Source organism: Oncorhynchus keta, chromosome 2, assembly GCF_023373465.1.
Source record: "Oncorhynchus keta strain PuntledgeMale-10-30-2019 chromosome 2, Oket_V2, whole genome shotgun sequence".
Lineage (NCBI taxonomy): Eukaryota > Metazoa > Chordata > Actinopteri > Salmoniformes > Salmonidae > Oncorhynchus > Oncorhynchus keta.
This window is the reverse complement of record NC_068422.1, coordinates 56991033-57010041: the sequence shown is the minus strand read 5'-3', so window position 1 is coordinate 57010041 and position 19009 is coordinate 56991033. Positions and strand designations below refer to the sequence as shown.

At 42.8% G+C, this 19009-nt stretch overlaps 1 pseudogene; it reads left to right on the top strand.

Moving 5' to 3' along the window:
- LOC118362170 (protein arginine N-methyltransferase 3-like) overlaps nt 1-19009 on the top strand; it is a 75676-nt pseudogene that overhangs the window by 44828 nt on the left and 11839 nt on the right.

Genomic DNA, 19009 nt, shown 5'->3' with positions numbered 1-19009 from the left:
GAATCTCTAATGACACCGGCTCGCAGAACGCTAATAAGTCTGAGAAACCTCCTGTCACTCCTCATCACTGCAGCGACTGGACATTTCTCAAAGAGTGCAGGGCCCCAAAACACTGCCCTAGGATCTGCCTGTGTAAAAGTGGAGAAATGACAGCCCTCGCCGAGTTGTAAATTAATTGAGTCTGCGACCTTGTTGGCGGTAAGTAGAAGTAAGTCTCAGTCCCGACAGCAAGAGACTGATGTAGCCCTATGTCTTATAGGGGTTTAGTCCCAACAAGGTCTTCAAGTTTTCATCAATGGATTTTAACCAGAATACCAATCCTTTTATAAATGTGATCTGATGCAAGTATTTACCAACAGAGTGATATAAATCACTTATTTTAATACCTCGGGAAGTTGTTCTTGCCATCATGACTTTGATTCATCTATAGGCTATCAATTTTTACTAACTTATCAATTTGCCATATTAGCCTGGGTGTGGGGCTTGACTTTGATGACTTTGTGTAGTGGCTTTACTCATAGACTAGAGTGATTTTGGCAGAACCTAGGACTATGCTGATCCCCATGCCAAGGTGTCAGGCTATGAACGTTGTAATATATCACTAAACTGGCCCCCTATGCCCACCAGCGCTGTCCAGCACACAGAGGATACACACACACACCCAAAGTGCACAGGGGTAGACAGAGGAGAGCAGTGCCAACCAGGTACCCTGAGCCTCCTAATGCTTCCAACAAGGGACAGGGAATATGGGTCATACCTCTGCCAACCAGCCAAAAGGATGGTAGGGATACACAGGAGGGACATCACTAAAATTAGACACTTCTGGAGAACATGGCTGCTTCTTTTTACTCTTGAAGTAATCAGAGAATATTAAAGGCACATAACAGTTTTAATTCACTTTGACTTGGAGTACTTTTTACAAATATTTGACTCGCCATGGAGAAATATGTTTTATCTCTGAGATAATCATAACAAAGGCAAAGAAAGCATCCTTTGTGTTATGAGAACAATTTGTCATATGCTACTACTCGTAGTGTTTGATTGAAAATATTGGCCCTTGGTGAAGCCTACTCAGTAATACACACACTAGTAATACACACACATTAAAGTGATCCATCCAGTAAGGTCTCTACCCCGAGGGAGAAGCGACAAGTTCCATCAGAAAATGTCTGAACTTCTCCCACTTTCAGACTAGACAATAGGGGGATCATTCGGGCTGGTGATTAACGGGGGTGAGGTGGAGGTGGAGGGGGGGTTCATTTTGTGAAACAAGTCGCCTGTCTACCTATCCAGGGTTTTGTTTGAGAGATGGCCTTTAGCCGTGCCATTGTTGTTTCATAACTCAAAGCATTGATCCGTTCCTTTCTCTGTTCTACTCTTTCTTCTGTCTCTCACAAAGACTGTGTCCCAAATGGCACACTATTTCATATATAGTGCACTAATTTTGACCAGTGGCCACATGGCTTTGATCAGAAGTAGTGCACTATTTTAGGGAATAAGGTTCCATTTGGGATGATACCAGAGTTAAGAGACTTCTGACTGGGGGGGAGGAGGGGCTGAATTACTGAGAAGCTAAATAAAGATTGTCACCCAGAGATCAATGAGGTCTGATGGGTCTAGGTGACTGTTTATGATGAGAGGGGGAGTCTCATGAGTGAAGTTGGCTTTTAGAATCAGTTTTGTAGCCTTGAACCCTCAGACTTTAGGTGTAGTGAAAAGGTACGAGAGAGAAACTTTCAGGCTGAAGTATTAATATGGAAATCCACATTGAGGTCTCTTCAATGTGATCGCAAAGCCTAATTCCATTGGTTGGCCTAGGTCACTGGGAAGTGATTAGCAAATATTGTAACTGTGAATAGAGAATGAAGCAGGGTGAGCTTGATTTGGAAAGAAGGCTTTCAGAAAAAAATGTTTTTCTCCGGAAGGCGGTAGGTACAGTTGAAGTCGGAAGTTTAAATACACTTAGGTTGGAGTCATTAAAACTAGTTTTTCAACCACTCCCTGAATTTCTTATTAACAAACTATAGTTTTGGCTCAGTTAGGACATCTACACAAGTCATTTTTCCAACAATTGTTTACAGACAGATTATTTCACTTATAATTCACTGTTTCACAATTTCAGTGGGTCAGAAGTTTACATACACTAAGTTGACTGTGTCTTTAAAAAGCTTGGAAAATTCCAGAACATTATGTCTTTAGAAGCTTCTGATAGGGTAATTGACATCATTTGAGTCAATTGGAGGTGTACCTGTGGATGTATTTCAAGGCCTACCTTCAAACTCGGTGCCTCTTTGCTTGACATCATTGGAAAATCAAAAGAAATCAGCCAAGACCCAGAAAAAAATGGTAGACCTCCACAAGTCTGATTCATCCTTGGGAGCAATTTCCAAAAGCCTGAAGGTACCACGTTCATCTGTACAAACAATAGTACCCAAGTATGAACACCATGGGACCACACAGCCATACTTCCCAGGAAGGAGAGACGCGTTCTGTCTCCAAGAGATGCAAGTCGAAGAACACCATCCCATCCGTGAAGCACGGGGATGGCAGCATCATGTTGTGGACGTGCTTTGCTGCAGGAGGGACTGGTGCACTTCACAAAATAGATGGCATCATGACTCAGTTAATGGGCCAAAATTCACCCAACTTATTTTAGGAAACTTGTGGAAGGCCACACAAAACGTTTGACCCAAGTTAAACAATTTAAAGGCAATGCTACCAAATACTAATTGAGTGTATGTAAACTTCTGACCCACTGGGAATGTGATGAAATAAATAAAAACTGAAATAAATCATTCTCTCTTCCTATTATTCTGACATTTCACATTCTTATAATAAAGTGGTGATCCTAACTGACCTAAGACACAGGGTATTTTTACTAGGATTAAATGTCAGGAATAGTGAAAAACTGAGTTTAAATGTATTTGGCTAAGGTGTATTTAAACTTCCGACTACAACTGTAATTTAATTGAGGAAAAAGCACTTTTCATAACTTATGAAGCAAAAAGAAGACGTGAAGGACTTTGGCTTAATGGTTGTGGTCTGTAGATTTGACAGTGTTTCTTTTATCATATTTTACAAGGATTTTGTCTTGAAGTTTGCAAAGTTTGCCTCGACGTCCACTTTGGAGGGCACCAGAGTTTATTTGGGGAGAGTTCAACAATTGTGGGTGCGCGCACACACAAACACACTGACTGTGTGCGTTAGATCTGTGGAGACAAATTAATGGCAGCCTCTCCTCTCTAGCCTCATTATCAGTAATAGGAGTTTCACCTGCCCAAGTAGAGGACAGCAGTAATCAGTCATCCTGTCGCCCAGTCGGACTGACCGTCAGTCACTCACATATGCATAGGCACATGCACACATACACTCACACAGAGACACACAGTCGAAAGCATAAACATGTGCACATCCACATTCACAGACACAAAGTTAATTTAACCAGGTAGGCCAGTTGAGAACAAGTTCTCATTTACAACTGCGACCTGGCCAAGATAAAGCAAAGCAGTGCGACAAAAACAACAACACAGAGTTGCACATAAACAAACGTACAGTCTATAACACAATAGTAAAATCTATGTACAGTGTGTGCAAATGTAGAGGATTAGGGAGGTAAGGCAGTAAATAGGCCATAGATGCATAATAATTACAATTTAGCATTAACACTGGAGTGATAGATGTGCAGATGATGATGTCCAAGTAGAGATACTGGGGTGCAAAAGAGCAAGAAGATAAATAGCAATATGGGGATGAGGTAGTTGAATTTACCTAAACCAACTTTCGGTTATTAAGTTGAGCTTTGTTTATACAGCGCATTTCAGACATAGAATGCAACGCAATGTGCTTCACAGGAAAGACAAATAAAACACTATGAAAATAAAAGCTGAGATATTTACTACACAACAAACCCAAGATAAAAATACAAAAGAATGACAAAAACTGAACAACTAAAAATCACCCTAAGGAAAAGCAAAGCTAAAAATAAGTTAAGATATTTTAAATATGTCCACAAAATACTTTCTCTCTCTCCAAGGCAATGGGTCATAAAAATAGCTCAACCCTAACTGTTGGTGTGATACCATGTGACCTAGCAGGACTAGAAAAGTACTTATCTCCTCTCTTACTCTCTTAACTATTGACCCAAAGGAGGGGAAAGGACCACCATATCCAACAGGATTGCCACAGGCCCTGGATCTTTGCCTTTAATGGCCAAAACTGGTAACTGATAAATTAGGGAAAAAGTACCTTTTAGAGAATAGTCTGTAATCCAGTGCAGAAATTGGGACGGAAGTGCCCATGCACTAAACAGGATCAGAATAATAATTGGTCTTTAGGAAATATGTATACAATGAGCAAAGTGATCATTCTGTTTTTATGTGGCTGCTATGAAAGTGAACTGTTTGCGTGTGTTCGGGGGTGTGTCCATTCCGCCGATTCTGTTGAAAAACGTTTCTTAAATGGAAGCAAACAGAACAAAACGGGGATAACATAACTGAATTTGTCTAATAGAAACTCTCATTTGCAACCTTTGGCCTAAAGAATACACCCTAGATCAGCTAAATGCAGGCAAGAGTGTGCAAGGTCATATTGAATGTGTCACTGTCTGTCACCTTGATTATTCAAAATTCTCTCGAACTGTGCAACTACGTTATAAACTTTAATTCATAGGCTCGGTTGTAGCAACCTCATGATGAGTAGAGGGAAAATTAGAGTATCATGTAGTAGCCTAAACCTATCGATGTTGCATTGAGCTGGGTGAGTTGAATATGAATGACAGTCATCCTACATGCTGGAATAGAAATAAGGCCATGCTCATAAAACAAATAATCATCCCCCCCCATTTTAAACAGCACCAACCGCCACTGGCCTGAAGACACTCGTGACTCAATTCTATGCACACAAATTATGATCTGCGTATATGAATTGCTTTGTGAAAGCCTAACACTGTAATATCGTATTTTAGAATTTAGCTATACACGTTGGCAGTAGTAACTAGTAACAATTCAATTACAGTTGAAGTCGGAAGTTTAAAAACACCTTAGCCAAATACATAAATGTCGTTCCACTTCATGATTGTGTCCCACTTGTTGTTGATTCTTCACAAAAAAATACAGTTTTATATCTTTATGTTTGAAGCCTGAAATGTGGCAAAAGGTTGCAAAGTTCAAGGGGGCCGAAAACTTTCGCAAGGCACTGTATATATATATATATATATATATATTTTTTTTATTTAACCTTCATTTTCACGTGGAATACATATTGAGACCCAAGTCTCTTTTCCAAATGCACCCTGTATAATAAAATATAAAACACATTAAACACTAAATGTATACTGAATTAAACAATAAATGCAACATGCACATTTGATTTTTTACTGAGTTACAGTTCATTTAAGGAAATCAGTCAATTAAAATAAATTCATTAGGCCCTAATCTAGGGATTTCACATAACTGGGTAGGGGCACGGCCATAGGTGGGCACACCCACTTGGGAGCCGGGCCCACCCACTTGGGAGCCAGGCCCTCCCACTGGGAAGCCAGGCCCAAACAATCAGAATATTTCTTTCCACACAAAAGGGTTTTATATACAGTGCATTCGGAAAGTATTCAGACCCCTCCTCGTTTTGTTACTTTATAGCCTTATTCTAAAATTGCTTGAATTTTTTCCCCTCATAAATCTACACACAAAACCCCATAAGGACAAAGCAAAAACAGGTTTTTATAAATGTTTGCATTTATAACAAAAATGTAAAAAATACAAAAAACAGACCCTTTGCTATGAGACTTGAAATTAAGCTCAGGTGCATCCTGTTCCCATTGATCATCCTTGAGCTGTTTCTACAATTTGATTGGAGTCCACCTGTGGTAAATGCAATTGATTGTACATGATTTGGAAAGGCACATCTGGCTATAAAAGTTCCCCCAGTTGACAGTGCATGTAAGAGCAGAAACCAGGCCATGAGATCGAAGGAATTGTCCATAGAGCTTTGAGACAGGATTGTGTCAAGGCACAGATCTGGGGAAGGGTACAAAAAAATGTCTGCAGCATTAAAGGTCCCCAAGAACACAGTGGCCTCCATCATTCTTAACTGGAAGAAGTTTAGAACCAGCCAGACTCTTCCTAGAGCTGGCCACCTAAAGGACAGACCATGAAAAACAAGATGCTCTGGTCTAATGAAACCAAGATTGAACTCTTTGGCCTGAATGCCAAGTGCCACGTCTGGAGTTAACATGGCACCATCCTTACCATGAAGCATGGTGGTGGAAACCTGCTCCAGAATGCTCAGGACCTTAGACTGGATGAAGGTTCACCTTCCATCACGACAGCAACCCTAAACACATAGCCACGGCAACGCAGGAGTGACTTCAGGACAAGTTTCAATGTCCTTGAGTGGCCCAGCCAGAGCCCGGACTTGAACCCGATCTAACATCTCTGGAGAGACCTGAAAATCGCTGTGCAGCAATGCTCCCCATCCAACCTGACAGAGCTTCAAAGGATCTGCAGAGAAGAATGAGAGAAACCCCCCAAATACAGGTGTGCCAAGCTTGTAGCATCATACCCAGGAAAATTTGAGGCTGTAATCGCTGCCAAAGGTGCTTCAACAAAGTACTGAGTAAAGGGCAAGGAAAGGGGGATACCTAGTCAGTTGAACAACTGAATGCATTCAACTGAAATGTGTCTATCCTATTTAACCCAACCCCTCTGAAACTGAGTACTTATGCAAATGTGATATTTAAAAGCATGTTTTTGCTTTGTCATTATGGGGTATTGTGTGTAGATTGATGAGGAAACATTTGTTTTAATCCATTTTAGATCAATGCTGTAACGTAACAAAATGTGGAAAAAGTCAAGGGTTCTGAATACTTTCCAAATACACCGTATACAGTTGAAGTCGGAAGTTTATTAAAACTAGTTTTTCAACCACTCCACAAATTTCTTGTTAACAAACTATAGTTTTGGCAAATATGTCAGGACATCCACTTTGTGCATGACACAAGTAATTTTTCCAGCAATTGTTTACAGACAGATTATTTAATTTATAATTCACTGTATCACAATTCCAGTGGGTAAGAAGTTTACATACTCTAAGTTGACTGTGCCTTTAAACAGTGTGGAAAATTCCAGAAAATTATGTCATGGCTTTAGAAGCTTCTGATAGGCTAATTGACATAATTTGAGTCAATTGGAGGTGTACCTGTGGATGTATTTCAAGGCCTACCTTCAAACTCGGTGCCTATTTGCTTGACATCATGGGAAAATCAATAGAAATCAGCCAAGACCTCAGAATAAAATTATAAACATCCACAAGTCTGGTTCATCCTTGGGAGCAATAATAGTACGCAACTATGAACACCATGGGACCACGCAGCCGTCATACCACTCAGGAAGGAGACGCGTTCTGTCTCCAAGAAATGAACATACTTTGGTGAGAAAAGTGCAAATCAATCCCAGAACAACAGCAAAGGACCTTGTGAAGATGCTGGAGGAAATAGATACAAAAGTATCTATATCCACAGTAAAACGTGTCCTACGTGTCCAGACTACAGTTTGCAACTGCACATGGGGACAAAGATCGTACTTTCTGGAGAAATGTCCTCTGGTCTGATGAAACAAAAATAGAACTGTTTGGCAATAATGACCAGCGTTCTGTTTGGAGGAAAAAGGGGGAGGCTTGCAAGCCGAAGAACACCATCCCAATCCGTTGAAGCACGGGGTGGCAGCATCATGTTGTGGGGGTACTTTGCTGCAGGAGGGACTGGTGCACTTCACAAAATAGATGGCATCATGGGGTGGGATAATATGTGATTTATTGAAGCATCATCTCAAGGCATCAGTCAGGAAGCTAAAGCTTGGTCGCAAATGGGTCTTCCAAATGGACAAGGACCCCAAGCATACATCGAAATTTGTAGCAATATGGCTTAAGGACAACAAAGTCAAGGTATTGGAGTGACCATCACAAAGCCCTTGCCTCAATCCTATAGAACATTTGTGGGCACAACTGAAAAAGCGTGTGCGAGCAAGGAGGCCTACAAACCTGACTCAGTTACTCCAGCTCTGTCAGGATGAATGGGACAAATTTCACCAAACTTATTGTGGGAAGCTCGTGGAAGGCTACCTGAAACGTTTGACCCAAGTTAAACAATATAAAGGCAATTCTACCTAATTCTAATTGAGTGTATGTAAACTTCTGATCCACTGGGAACGTGATGAAAGAAATAAAAGCTGAAATAAATAATTATCTTGACTTTTATTCTGACATTTCACATTCTTAAAATAAAGTGGTGATCCTAACTGACCAAAGACAGGGATTTTTGTTAGGATTAAATGTCAGGAATTGAGTTCAAATGTATTTGGCTAAGGTGTATTTAAACTTCCGACTTCAACTGTAGATATTGCGTGATAGAGCAGTGTGCAGTGCAATTGCGATTGCATTGTCTTAGGATATATTGAGGTAGTAAGCAAATTGAAGTGGATCTAGGGTGTCAGGTAAGGTTGAGGTTCAATGATCCTTAACTAGCCTCTCAACTTGACTTGATTCTTATTTTTAAAACCCTCTTAGGCCTCACTCCCCCCTATCTGAGATATCTACCGAAGCCTTCATCCTCCACATACAATACCTGTTCTGCCAGTTAGATTCTGTTAAAGGTCCCCAATGCACACACATCCCTGGGTCGCTCGTCTTTTCAGTTTGCTACAGCTAGCAACCGGAACGAGCTGCAACGAACACTCAATCACTTCATTCAAAGACTCAATCATAGACACTTTTACTGACAGTTGTGGCTGCTTTATGTGATTATTGTTGTCTTTACCTTCTTGCCCTTTGTGCTGTTAACTGTGCCCAATAATGTTTGTACCATGTTTTGTGCTGCTACCATGTTGTGTTGCTACCATGTTGTTGTCATGTTGTGTAGCTTCAATGCTATGTTGTTGTCTTAGGTATTTCTTTATTTAGTGTTGTCTCTCTTGTCGTGATGTGTGTTTTGTCCTATATTTATACTTTTTTATTTTTAATCCCAGCCCCCATCCCTGCAGGAGGCCTTTTGTCTTTTAGTAGGCCGTCATCGTAAATATGAATTTGTTCTTAAGTGACTTGCCTATTTAAATAAAGGTTAAGTAAAACAAAATGTTATTTAAATTATGACGACAGAAGTGAGTGCTATAATCATTTAGTTCAGTTACCTGTGCCTTCCTGGGTACAGGAACAATGATGGACATCTTGAAGCAAGTGGGCACTGAATATGTCCGTAAACACTCCAGCCAGCTGGTCTGCACATGCTCTGAGGACTCGGCGAGGGATGCCGGCATTCCTGCGAGGGTTAACACTCTTAAATGTCTTACTCACATTGGCCACAGGGAACGAGAGCCCACAGTCCTTGGGAGCGGGCCGCGTCGGTGGCACTGTGTTATCTTCAAAGTGGGCGAAGAAGGTGTTTGGTTTGTCTGGGAGCAAGACGTCGGTGTCCATAACGTGGCTGGTTTATTCTTTGTAATGCGTGATTGTCTGTAGACCCTGCCACATACATCTCATGTCTGAGTGGTAGAATTGTGACTCCACTTTTACTCTATACTGATGATTTGCCTGTTTTACAGATGGAATAACTACACCAGTCACCTTGCCATGGTTAAATGCGGTGGTTCGCGCTTTCGGTTTTGCGCAAATGCTGCCATCTATCCACGTCACTGAACTGGGGGTGTGTGAGGGGAATACTACCGAATTTACAATGACTACCGAACAATTTACAATGACTCGTCGTGGAGCACTCCACGTCCCCTGCTACTCAGAAGCCCCTGTGTTGAGGGGAAGGTCTGACCCTGGCGTGGCCCTGTGTTCTGCTCCACTAAATAGCACAGTAGCCCGGGTATTATTCCATTATTGCATCTGCTTTGCTTCATTCTGACTGATGGGCACTGCTGACAAATGGCATTTTCTCCGAGGCAGCATGCAACCCTTCCTATAGGCCTAACTCCTTCTCTTTTGGCTCGGTTCCACCTCAACCCCTAGTTCCTCTACTGTTTCCCTTTCCTGTTCAAAAAACAATATATATATTTCTGTAAACAATATGGGGATAGCTCACCCTTGCCCTCCATAAGGCCATGTTGCTTTCATCCAGATATTCAAACAGTAAAGAGAAGGATAGGCAAAAGCAATATGGCCTCAGAGAGGGCAAAGTGGAACAATCCCCATATTGCTTACATCAATCCAGTCATTTCAGATCTGTGCATACCAAATGTGTAGGAGTTCGGGAAAAGGGGCTAGGGCCAGAACCTCTTTGAGAAAAGGAAAGGAGGGAGATGAGGAGAGGTGTAGTAGAGAGGTGCAGAGAAAGGGAGGGAGAGAGCGAACAAGATGGCTTTGGTCTGCTGCATAATAATTCAAAGAGATTATTATTCAAATGAAGACAACCTTTCAGCAGAAAGAGGGGAGAAGATAAGAAAGGGAGGGAGGCAAACAAGGAGCCAGCTCTAATTTACAACTCACTCCAACTGCAATTGCCACCATCTCATGGCCCATGCATGAACTTAAAAGATGGTGATTCTCTCATAATTCAAAGTAGTGTTAGGGTCTACATTCGTTTCCCCTGCCCAATCTTTTCCACTCTAGAACCAAAGTCCCTATCTTCTGACTGGCTGACTGTTTTAGTCCTGGTCTGTCCTTTTCTCAGGACCAGGTTGTTGTTAAAACTCTCTTGCAACGTACCCCGACCTCGTAATTTAGAGCCCAATTTCAAGGGACACTGCATCACCTGAAGGAGAGGGAGGGGAAGGGAGAGAGATGGAGAGGAAGAGAAACGTTTGGAAGGAGAGTTACGCCTCCCTTTTCTTCCCCATGATGCATTGGGACTATCCCTTCAAGTCTGACAGCGTGATTCACAATCCGACCCCTTTATTCCCGTCTCATATACACACACACGCTGTTAATTTGCCAAACACAGAAACACAGAAGCCATCTCCACATCGCTGCACTGGGGGTGTGTGAGGGAGATACTACTGATACCAGCACATATCTTATCTGAACTACACTGAACAAAATAAATGAAACATGCAACAATTTAAAACTTTTACTGAGTTACAGTTCAAATAAGGAAATCAGTCAATTGAAAGAAAATAATTAGACCCTAGTCTTCTGTTGGTGACAGATACTTTAAAAAAAAGCATGGAGCATGGATTAGAAAACCAGTCTGTATCTGGTGTGATCACCATTTGCCTCATGCAGCGCAACACATCTCTGTCGCATAGAGTTGATCAGGCTGTTGATTGTGGCCTATGGAATGTTGTCCCACTCCTCCTCAATGGCAGTGCAAAGTTGCTGGATATTGGCAGGAATTGGAACACAATGTCGTACACGTCAACCAAGACCATCCCAAACATGCTCAATGGGTGACATGACTGGTGAGTATGCAGGCCATGGAAGAACTGGGACATTTTCAGCTTCCAGCAATTGTGTACAGATCCTTGCGACATGGGGCCATGCATTATCATGCTGAAACATGAGGTTATGGCGGCAGATGAATGGCACGACAATTGGCCTCAAGATAACGCTGTCTGCCCGGTACAATTGAAACTGGGATTAATCCGTGAAGAGCACACTTCTACAGTGGCCATCGAAGGTGAGCATTTGACCACTAAAGTTAATTAGGACGCCGAACTGCAGTCAGGTCAAGACATTTACATTTACATTTAAGTCATTTAGCAGACGCTCTTATCCAGACCCTGGTAAGGACGACGAGCAGAAATGTGTTAGTACTTGCCGTCACAGTACCTATCCCCACCACACAATTACTCACATTACAGTCTGGGAGCAGCACAGGGTCAACTTAGCGGCACATCGGTACAGCAACCCTCCGATGCATGTCTCCCTGACCATTTTATTTTACTGATCTGTCCTCTCTCTCTCTTCCAGGGTTACTTTCTGCTGTTTGAGTCCATGCTCTACCTCTACCTGGCCAGAGACCTTTACTACCTAAACCCTCATAAAATGAATAATACACTCCTATGCAAATAGCTTATAGTCTAAATGCCTGGGGCTAGATCCGTTTTTTTACCGTCTCTCTTTTGCCCTGATAATATTGACAAAATGGCATAAGATGTTGCACACCGTCACCACAACACCTGAGCAGAGCTTTTTTTTTTTCTCTGGTACCTGGACATGGACTGGAATTTATTGACCCTAAACCCTCATAAAATGAATAATACAACTTTTATTGTGCCCTATGCAAATAGCTTAAAGCAACCAGAGTTTTAGGAGAAATCTAAATTGACTGCCTTAGTTTTTATAAAAAGCCACTATCATTACCTGTTCTCTTATTTATGGATTTCTTTGATGTGCGTATGTGTCAGCATTTTTAGACACCAACATTGTCTTCATCTTACCGATGACCATTTTTCCCCCTCTCGTTTGCGTACATATGCTGGAAGTAATCTCTTGTGGAAAGAAACACATAACAACTGGTAAAAGACTGTTAAAAAGACATCATATCATTCATATCATTCGAGATCCTATTTTAACAGGTTGCACATCAAAATGTAAATCATGCATTCTCCGGACGTTAAATGAAATAGCGAGCTTATTTTTTTAAAAATCATCCCATCTCCGTTGTCTTACTTCTCAAAGGCACTGGGAAAAGTTGGTCAAGAAACCTACCACTAATGGAAATGAACTGTGCATTAAAAGTGAAACAAATAGATGTATTTATCATTATCGAGCAAAATGGGTCAGTGTATTGAGATACAACTTTTTGTCCATACCACCCAGCTCTAGTGTGTACACATGTTAACAGATTGTACACAGTACAGTATTTCACTGATTTTCTGCCTTTCTGCCTTCTGTGTTTTTGTACCATTTACCGTGTGTGTGTGTGTGTGTGTGTGTGTGTGTGTGTGTGTGTGTGTGTGTGTGTGTGTGTGTGTGTGTGTGTAGCCCATGCCGGCATGTGCACTCACTGGTGTGTGAGAGAGCATATGGACATTCATGGTCAGCTCCTGTCTGTCACTGGCCAAGCTTAATGATTTGTGACAAACAGGGCCTCACATAGGAGTAGTTCCGAGAGTAGTTCCGAGATGCTGCCTTTTGCTGCAGAAAGATCACACACCTGGAGAGGGAAGGGGGAGGGGGAGGTAGAAAGAGAAAAAGGTGGGGAGAAGAGGGTGCAAACTAGAGGGAGAGAAGGAAAGAGCAATTAAGATGAGAAAATGTGAGGGCAGAGAGCGCGATGGATAGAGAAAACGAGATGAAGAGGAAAGAGGGGGCAGAGCCAGATGAGGGGAGCAGAGGGCATGGAGAGAAAGAATGAAGGATAAAGAGTATAGGTAAGATACTGAATCCCCACCTCTGATTTCTCTTGGTTGGAAGCCATTATTTGTCAAGCATTCTCTCATAACTCTTTTTGGGGTTTCTTAATTTCACTGATGGGCATGTGCGTGTGTGTGCATTCATGTGTGTTATTTCTCCATCTCCTGGGTTGCAGTAGTGTGTGTGTTTTACATTAGTGTGTTTCAGAAGTTCCCTCATTCTACCCAGCACATTAACCTCTTCATCCCTAAATATGTCCCCATTCACCAGAGTAGTCAATGGATAAGGGATATTTTTTTGTCCATCCGTCCGTCCACCCCCCCCTCCTCCCTTCATGGCCGACCAGGAGGGGGGGGTTGACAAACGGGCTGTGAGCAGCGAGTCGAGAAGGACACAGATGTCAAAGCCATGAATCTGGGGATACCTGTGTACAACCCCCCCCTCTCTCTGTCTACAGTACAGCACCCCTCCTCCTGCCTCTCAATTTTTTTCCTATTCATCTCTACTTCTCCCACCCCCTCCTTTCTCTCCCACCCCTCTTTCTCTTTTTCTCTCCCCCTTTCTTTGACAGGCCTGTTTCATTCCTGCCCAGTCAGCATCCCCCTCCTCTCACCTAGCCCTCATAATTACTCACTTGCTCCAGTAGTCAGGGAAAAATGAAGTGACAAATATATCATCGTGGGTGGTGGTGTGCGTGGCTCTTCAGCCACGGTGACACCTGCCAATCAGAGGAGCCCGTGAGACGACCATCACATAGCTGTCACCATCCATTGAGTCTTCCTGTTTCTTACACAACACGACTGATGTGATCACAGCAGACCTAGCCTACTAGTAAGTCTAGCTAATGTTAGTGAACAAACAAAATGAATATACAATTACACTTGTTTACTTGACTTTTATACTCAATAAATTGATGCGGAAATCCATCACTTCTGTTGTTTGGCTGTGCCTATAGCAACGTTCGAAAATGAGGTGGTTAGCTTGTATTCTTGACCATAAAATCAAATTGTATTGGTCACATACACATGGTTAGCAGTGTTTATTGCGAGTGTAGCGAAATGCTTGTGCTCCGTGTTCCGACAGTGCAGCAATATCTAACAAGTAATCTAACAATTCCACAACAACAACATAATACATACAAATCTAAGTAAAGGGATGGAATAAGAATGTGTACATATAAATATATGGATGAGCAATGACTGAGTGGCATAGGAAAGATGCAATAGATGGTATAAAATACATTATAGACATATGGGATGAGTAATGCAAGATATGTGAGCATCATTATTATAGTGGCATTAATAAAGTGACTAGTGATCCGTTTGTTAGAGTTGCCAATGATTTCAAGTCTGTATGTAGGTAGCAGCCTCTGTGTTAGTGATGGCTGTTTAACAGTCTGATGGCCTTGAGATGGAAGCTGTTTTTCAGTCTCTCGGTCCCAGCTTTGATGCATCTGTACTGATCTCGCCTTCTGGATGGCAGCTGGGTGAACAGGCAGTGGCTCGGGTGGTTGTTGTCCTTGATGATCTTTTTGGCCTTCCTGTGACAGGAAGCTGTAGGTTTCTTGGAGGGCAGGTAGTTTGCCCCAGGTGATGCTTTGTGCAGACCATACCACCCTCTGGAGAGCCTTGCGGTTGTTGGTGGTGCAGTTGCCGTACCAGGCAGTGATACAGCCCGACAGGATGCTCTCATTTGTTTTCCTGACACCACACTCCGAGTGCCCTCATCTCCTCCCTATAGGCTGTCTTGTCATTTTTGGTGATCAAGCCTACTACTGTTGTTTCGTCTGCAAACTTGATCATTGAGTTGGAGGTGTTCATGGCCACACAGTTATGGGTGGCCAGGGAGTACAGGAGGGGGCTGAGCACGCACCCTTGTGGGGCCCCAGTGTTGAGGATCAGCGAAGTTGAGATGTTGTTTCCTTGCATCACCACCTGGGGGCGGCCCGTCAGGAAGTCCAGGACCCAATTGCACAGGGCGGGGTTGAGCACCAGGGCCTCAAGCTTAATGATGAGCTTGGAGGGTACTATGTTGTTAAATGCTAAGCTGTAGTCAATGAACAGCATTTTTACTTAGGTATTCCTCTTATCCAGAAGGGATAGGGCAGTGTGCAGTGTGATGGCGATTGCATCGTCTGTGGACCTATTGGGGCGGTATGCAAATTGCAGTGGGCCTAGGGTGACAGATAAGGTGGAGGTGATATGAACCTTGACTAGTCTCTCAAAGCACTTCAAGATGACAGAAGTGAGTGCTATGGTGCAATAGTTATTTAGTTCGCTAAAATGCTCTATTCTGCAATGCAGGTTACGTTGAATTGAGCTCTAAGGTTCTCGAACTTGCTATGGTGATTGCCACAGAGTCTCCTCTGAAAGCTTGGAAATCTTTCTAGCTTGCATCCAAACTGCATCCTATTCCCTACATAGGGAATAGAGTGCCATTTGGGACGCAACCTCAAAAATACAAGCCTGTTGAGGTGGTAGTCAGAGACAGAGCAGTCTGTACAAGGCTTCTCAGGCTTCTCCTGTCACTATGATTCTCTTCTGTGGCCTTGTTGCATTATATATGAATAAATTAGAGCAATATCGTATGTAAGGTGCGTGCGTGTTGGCGGAGAGGCAGGGCTAGGGGATACATGAGGTTCAGGATTATAGTTTATTATTAAGGTCCATAACATCTTATATGAGGATTGTCAAAAAATAACATTTCAAATTAACACCACAACAACGAACTTGACGATTGCCAAGTGTTTCCCTTAGCAGGTAATTGTCAGCTTTCAGGTAGATAAAAAAAAGACTAATAAACACATTGCTGGACACATCTCTCAATGTTTGACTATTGCCTGTGTTTCTTGGTCTTGCACTCTCACTAGCGAACAGTATCAACTAGGTCCTGCCCGCGACTGTTCACGCACTAGCTAAGTCTGCAGTAGTGCTATGTTAAGTTAAGAAACATTCAAGTAGAACAAAACACATGACAAATAGAAATAAGAAGAACATGAGAAAGTAAGTAAGCTATATATAGGATCAGTTCCAGGGCCACTACCAATACCATATTTACCATGTGCAGGGATACTGGAATGGTAGGATTAGATACAGTATGTATAGGGGTAAGGTAACTAGGCATCAGGATATATCATAAACAGAGTAGCAGCAGCATATATGATGATTGTACTACATGTGAGTGTGTATCTGTGTAGAGTCAGAATGAATGTGTGTGCGTGTTTTATGTATGTGCGCAAATTAAGTGAGTGTGTTTGTGTGTTGGAGTGTCAGTGTGAGTATGTAAAATGTTCATAGATTGAGTCTGCATAGAGTGCAATTTTTATAAAATAGAAGAGTCAAAATGCAGATTGTACGTGTAGACATTTTGTTAGCTATTTAGCAGCCTTTTGCTTGAGGATAGAATCTGTTCAGGAGCCTGTTGGTGTCAGACTGTTGGTGTGCTCCAGTACCGCTTGCTGTGCGGAAGCAGTGTGAACAGTCTATGGCTTGGTTGGCTGGAGTCTTGAACAACTTTCCGGGTCTTACTTTCACACCGCCTGATATAGAAGTCCTGGATGTCAGGTAGCTCGGCCCCAGTGATGTACTTGGCTTTCCCACCACACTCTGTAGTGCCATGCATTCGGGGGTGGTGCCTTTGCCATACCAAACAGTGATGCAGCCAGTCAAGATTCTCTCAGTGGAACCTTTTGAGTATTTGTGGGCCCATGCCAAATCTTTTCAACCTCCTGAGGGGGAAGAGGCACTGTCCTGCCGCCTTCACAACTGTTTTCCGCCTTCACAACTGTTTGCATGTGTGTGGATCATTTTAAGTCCTTAGTGATTTGGACACCGAGGAACTTAAAGCTCTCGACCCACTCCACTGCAGATGTGGATGGGGTACGCCCCCCCCACCCACCCACCACCACCACCATAATGCCAGGTCACTGATTTCCTCCCTGTATGCTTTCTCATCGTCACCGGTGATCAGACCTACCTCTTTTGTATCTTCAGCAAATTTGATTGTGTTGGATTCGTGTGTGGCCACGCAGTGGGTTAACAGGGAGTACAGAGGGGGACTAAGCACACACCCCTGTGGAGCCTCAGTGTTGAGGGTCAGCATGGCATAGGTAATGTTGCATACCCTCACCACCTGGGGTCAACCCGTCAGGATGTCCAGGATCCAGCTGCAGAGGGAGGTGTTCAGTCCCAAGCTTGGTAATGAGCTTGGAGTGGACTATTTTGTTGAACGCTGAGTTGTAGTCAATGAACAGCATTCTCAGATAGGTATTCCTCTTATCTAAGTGGGTGAGGGCAGTGTAGAGTGCAATTGATATTACATCATCTATGGATCTGTTGGGGCGGTATGCAAATTGTAGGGCAGTGCTCACCAACCTTTTCTGAGTCAAAATCACTTTCTGAGTCAAAATGAAAGCAGAGATCTACCGCTCAGATGTTTTTAATCGTGACTTAAACCTAAGCCTATTCAACATTAACCATTTTAAAACAGTTCTGTAGCAATGAGGTTTGTGCAGTAGTTATTGGCCAAATACATTTTCACTGCATATTGGCTATGCTTCAATTGCCCTGCCAATTTTGTCCTTCTCAGACCATTTTCAAATTATATTAAAAAATAATTGGTCTATGATCACACTGGTAATATATAATTTGTTATTACTTATGAGGCACAGCTGAATGAGCATAATATATATGTATTTTTTTGTTTTTACTGGATTGATGGCCTGCATCTGATGGTCAGAGGGGAGGGATGGAGTCGCAGTGAGGCTACTCCCTCCCTCCCTGTTCTTTGAAACAGGAATGATGGTGGTCAGCTTGAGACGTGGTGATAACAGACTGGGACAAGGAGAGTTTGAAAATGACCGTGAACATGCTTTCCAGCTGTTCTGCTCATACTCTGAGAACGCGCCCTCGAATTCCGTTCGGCCACGCGTCCTTACAAGTGTTGACCTGATTAAAAACCTTTGCCTCTGAGAGCGAGATCACCCAGTCCCCTGGGTCAGCGAGGACCCTTGTGCACGGCTCTGTGGTGTTTTTGTCATAGCGTGCATAAAATACATTAAGGTCGTCTGGTAGAGAGCATCGTTGGGCAGATCACGGCTGGGACTTACTTAATTTTTTACAGATAGGCTATGCACAGGTGCAGTGATCTGTGAGCTGCTCTGACAGCTGGTACTTAAAGTTAGTGAGGGAGATATGAGTCTCCAGCTTCAGTGATTTTTGAAATTCCTTCCAGTCATTGGCAGCAGAGAACTGGAATGAAAAGCCAAACGAGGAATTGGCTTTGGGGGTGACCAGTGAAATATACCTGCTGGAGCGCTTGCTATGGGTGGGTGCTGCTATGGTGACCAGTGAGCTGAGATAAGGCGGGGCTTTACCTAGCAAAGACTTATAGATGTCTTGGGGCCAGTGGGTTTGGCGAGGGCCAGCTAACGACAGCATACAGGTTGCAGTGGTGGGTAATATATGGGGCTTTGGTGACAAAACAGATGGCACTGTGATAGACTGCATCCAATTTGCTGAGTAGAGAGTTGGAGGCTATTTTGTAAATGACATCGCCAAAGTCAAGGATCGGTAGGATAGTCAGTTTTACGAGGGTATGTTTGGCAGCATGAGTGAAGGATGTTTTGTTGCAAAATAGGAAGTCGATTCTAGATTTAATTTTGGATTGGAGATGCTTGATGTGAGTCTGGTAGTAGAGTTTACAGTCTAACCAGACATCT